General features: G+C 42.6%; 1 long non-coding RNA gene across 1 annotated transcript in view; it reads left to right on the top strand.

Moving 5' to 3' along the window:
* Positions 1–5,141, top strand: part of LOC118008892 — a 31,723-nt gene that overhangs the window by 21,163 nt on the left and 5,419 nt on the right. The window lies entirely within an intron of this gene.

Raw genomic sequence — 5,141 nt, 5'->3', positions numbered from 1 at the left:
TCTTTCTTTCTTTCTTTCTTTCTTTCTTTCTTTCTTTCTTTCTTTCTTTTCTTTCTTTCTTTCTTTCTTTTTTCTTAGTTAATAAATCATAGCCATATGTTTATTCTATATTTGTATGAGTCATAATTTTAACTTTTTGAAAGTTATATTTTAACAGTTGGTGAGGGTTTGTGGACAGTCTCTTCTGATTGCATTTATTTTCTCAGGATGCAAAGTTATGAACTGAGAGTGGGAATGGGGAGGAAATTTGGGGGGGTTGAGGGTTGTGAAGAAGATATCAAAAGACTTTTTGGAGAGTGGGAAGGTGAAGAGACTAAGGGAAATACACTATGACTGCTGAGCCACGTAAGGCCCACTGGAGGTTCCTAGTCATGAATTATAAATGGCTCTGTCAGCATGCCACAGCCATGCCTGCAGGCCTGGGTAGGCAGGGTTAGATTTAATCAGGTTTGAGGTTTTGCTAAGTGAGCACAACAAAGAAAATGGAGCAAGGGAGTTGCAGGTGTAAGCAAGAGTGTAATTATAGTGATGGACCATGAAAGGAGAGATGAGAGGACACAAGGGGGTAAAGGACAGTAAAAAGGTAGAAGGGTCAATGGCTTGTCAGTCCCACTAAAGAAGCATTGTTGGAATTGGCTTCCTCTTGCTGGAAAAGTGGAGGTGGTGATTGGATACTGGGATGGTTAAAATTGAAATCGTGATGAGGGGGCAGTATGTAGGGTGGGGATGCTTATTAGAGCTAAGAAGTGGATAGGAGGATGGAAAGAAAAGCACAAGTGTGACTAAAAGGGAAGAGATATAGGGTAGTAACTCAAGCAGGAAATGACACTATGGTGGTTTAGTCCTAATTTGTCCTGATTTGTGTAGACAAAGAGTGAAGGGTCAAAAAAAGGGGTTATTTATAAAGCAAGATCCTAGGGGCTGTGAGCAGGAATAAAAACTAGGGCACAAGTGCATGGGATTAGTATTAATAAAATTGGAGGGGACCCTAATGAGATAAGAGAACGGATAATATCAGGAACAAGAAAGAAACAGAGACATTTTGTTGAGGATGGGATCAAAGCTGTTGGATCTCAGGTTAGATCCCTTCCTTAATCGTATCGCTAAATTAGGAATCTAGGTTATCTGCTATGAGTGAACAGGTAAGAGTAGATTCGGAGTTTAAAGGACATAGAAGAGATTGGGAGTGGCTGGTATGCCTTCGGAAATGAGTAAAAGAGATGGGTAAAAGAAATCATACGGTAGAGAAGGATGTGAGAAGTTGAAGTCTCTGAGGAAGTTGAGAGAGTATCTGAATTTCCTGTGTCTCGTAAATGTGGAAAACACAATAAGCTTCTTATATGGGTTAAGGTATATAATTTACATGGATTACAAGGTTGATCACATAGAAATTTTACTAGTGTTTGCACGACAAGCCCTACAACAATGGTACCCTCAAGCTCCTCTTGAGCTCCACATCTCCATACTCACCACTTACTACTTACTTAACTAGCCCTCGCAATTTGCGGGTTCTGAAGGTATCCAGAACTCTCTATGGGAAAGCCAAAAACAATCTTACTTCAGCCTTATGTCAAAAAAATAAGCAGAAGTAACTCCCCACTTCCTCTGGTATTTCCTATCATGATTACCAGCCCAGGCTCCAGAGATTGAAAACTCAAAGCCTTGTGTCCCTCACTCCTCCCGATCCAATTAGACACCAATTTCTACACTGTGAACTCCTCTCAAAGCTTGCTCATCCTCCTATTAGGACTGCTCGCAAACTGTCCAAAATCTTAGGAGGTTTACAGATTCCAAACTGGGACATGGGGGAGTGAGGCAGAGAGGTTGTGGTCCCCCTCCAGGCATAGAATGGGAACCAGCTCTCCCAGGCCAGGTTCTCTCTCTCTCTCTCTCTCTCTCACACACACACACACACACACAGCTTGGATGGCTAGGCTCTAATGGGCTTCCAGTCTCCAGTTCCAGTTTATGCAGGAGCATGATCTGTGGTCCCACATCAATACTTGGGGCCTTGTTTTAATTAATTAATTAATTAATTTATTTATTTATTTATTTATTTATTTATTTTTAAAGAATTTATTTATTTGTCAGAGACATAGCACAAGCAGGGGGAGCAGAGGGAGAGGGAGAAGCAGGCTCCCCGCTGAGCAGGGAGCCCCACACAGGACTCAGTCCCAGGACGCTAGGATCATGACCTGAGCCAAAGGCAGACGCTTAACTGACTGAGCCACTCAGGCATCCTGGGGGCCTTGTTTTAAACTGCACCACTAGCCTAGACTGCTTTCTTCAAGGTGATTTTGTTTTGGGTCTCAGTGTCCTTTTCCACCACTGAGCTGTTGTCAGGCACTTCTTATCTACCCAGACTGGATTCCCTAATATAGAAATTTGAAGATCCAGGGGCGCCTGGCTGGCTCAGTTGGTGGATCGTGTGGTTATTGATTTTGGGGCTGTGAGTTTGAGCCCCATGTTGGATGTAGAGATTACTTAAAAATAAAATCTTATTTTTTTTTTTTTCTTTGAGAATCTGGGTTGGAAGTTTTGCTCCCTTCCCACCGTGGGATCCTTATGCATATTGATTCACTCCCTACTTCTGTTCCCCACTTGGATGCCTAATAGGTATTTCACACTCAACATGTCCAAAGCAAGCCCTGGTCTCCCTTCTCCTCATCACCCTTGAACCTGCTCCTCCCAAAGCGTCCCTCATCTTGGCATCCACTCCATTTTCCTAGTTGTTCAGTCCCAAAGCCTTGGAGTCATTATTGATTCTTCTTTTTCTCACAACCCACATCTAATCCATCAAAACCTCCTCTCCTATTCAGAATCTGGCCACTTCTCACCATCTCCTCTGCTACGACCCTGGGCTCCTGCCCAGATTATTATTGGGGCTACTTAACTGGTTGCCTGCTTCCATTTTGCCTTCTTACAGTCTATCCTAAGCACAGAGGCCAGACGGACCCTGTTAAAACAAAGGTCTAATCGTGCCATGACTTGCTTAGAATCCTCTGACAACTTCCATTCTCACTCAGAGAAAAAGCCAAATTCCTTACATGGCCTCTAAGGACCTACACAATCTGGGTCCCACTCTGTCTCTGACTATCTTCTATTGCTTTTTTCCCTCACTCACACTGCTTTAGCCATTCCCTCGGCCTAGACTGCTCTTCTCCCAGACACCTATGTGGTTCAGTTCTTCCTCCAAATCAGAGAGACCTTTGCCACATCAGGTAGAATAGCACTCCTCATTACTCTCTAACTTTCTCACTTGGCTTTATTTTTCTGCCAACATTGTGTCTCTTCCCCAAAGGCAATATGAACTCTATGAGGGGCTTTGTCTTGTCCTCAGCTTCTAGTGCAGTGCCTAGTACATATTAGAGACCAAATAGATATATATCGAAGAAAAGAATCATGTAATTTTGCATTTCTAGATGATCTTTATGTTTTCAGAGTACTATATAAAATGACTGCATTATATAAGGAATCTTTAGAGGCTACCCTCTCAGTCAGTTATGCTATAACTAACATCCAGATCTCCCAAATCCCAATCCAGTGGTCTGTTTAGAAGGCTGGTTCGAGAGCAGGTATTATCCTCACACTGCAGATGGGGAAACTCAGTCACAATACAGCTAGGGACCATGCCAAAGGCCGTGCTGTTTAATCACACTAGAAACCAGAATTCCCAGTTCCTAGTACTCATAATGGCTCTGAGAGTTTACACTCTTGTCATTGAGGAGTCAATAAAGTCCTTACTTCAATATTTTGTTACTCTAATCTTTACTTTCCCTAACCATCCCCCGCCCCGTGTCTTTCCTTGTGTGTTTTATTCTGTCCTTGTCTCTGGAGGTCAGAACGACTCTCTTGCTTACTAAGGAAGTAACCATTACTTTCCTTGACACCTGGACTTTGTCTTCTTTTGGCTTCCTGAACCATGTGCTTGGGGTTAGGCTGCATCTTCGCTCAGGCTGCTATAGCAAAATACCAACTGAACGGCTAACGAACAACAGAAATTTATTTCACAGTTGTGGTGGCTGGAAGTCCGAGTTCTACATGCCAGCATGGCTGAGTTCTGGGGAGGACCATTTTCTGGGTTGCTCTTGGGGGTCCTTTTATAAGGGCACTAACCCCATTCATGAGGACTCCACTTCATGACCTAATTACCTTCAAAAGCCCCACCTCCTATTTCCATCACAGTGGAGGTTGGGACTTCAGCATATGAATCTGGGGGCACACAAACATTCAGTCCATTGCAGGCTGTCTGGGCCCTGACCAGAGGCCTTGAACCACCCCCCAAGCCCCTAATGCAACTAAGCAAACTAGCATCGAGGGAACAGGTTTCATAGCTTGTTAGGTGACCTACATTCCAGGTTTCTTTTTTTCCCTTGGAACAACTTTGGTTTACTCTGAGTCATTTCAGGCATAGTAAAGGGGAAGAGCATTCTTAATGTAAAATTTCTTTGTTTTGAGCGCAAAGAATTCTTTCTTTCTCTTTTTCTTTTCCCACAATAACATGAAGCGGGCTCTGTCCCTTGGGTTTGGTACAAATAAACCGAGCTGCTGAAGGAACAGGGTAAGCAAGTTGATTTTTGTAGTTACAGGCTGTTCCACATAATCCATTTACAAGGTCAGCAGGGACTACAACTTACCAAAACAAAGAAGTATGTAATCTAAAATGAGGAACTCTTGATTATCAGAAAGAAACAAAGAACTTTTGGGGTTTCTAAATAGCTTATATTCCTGACTCTATTGGAACAAAGTATGCTGGAGGGTGAGGAGAAAGTACATGGACTAGAGGGTCAAAATAGCCAAGTGCTATAAATGCAAAGGCCTGTGAGTAGAGGCCCACATAATGTTAGAACTCTGTACCAGGCTTCACCGTGTCTTGTAATTGAAAGGTTTGGGGATCATTCCAGGTTTGGATGATTTGGCGAAATAAACATGTAATTGAAGTTGTAGATATAAAAGTGGTTCTCTATTAATGTTTTTGGAGAGAAAACAGTGGTTCAGAAATAATAGTCCTAAAACTGACCTCCTGAGGAAAGGAGTGAGGATCCCAGAGAGGAGTGCCGGACTGAAGGCAGCGTGGGCCAGTGTGTGACTTTATTTATTTATTTATTTATTTATTTATTTATTTATTTATTTATTTATTT

This window comes from Mirounga leonina, unplaced genomic scaffold, assembly GCF_011800145.1.
Source record: "Mirounga leonina isolate KUSES-001 unplaced genomic scaffold, KU_Mleo_1.0 Mir_126, whole genome shotgun sequence".
Lineage (NCBI taxonomy): Eukaryota > Metazoa > Chordata > Mammalia > Carnivora > Phocidae > Mirounga > Mirounga leonina.
The sequence above is the reverse complement of the archived record's forward strand: the minus strand, read 5'-3'. Positions and strand labels throughout refer to the sequence as shown.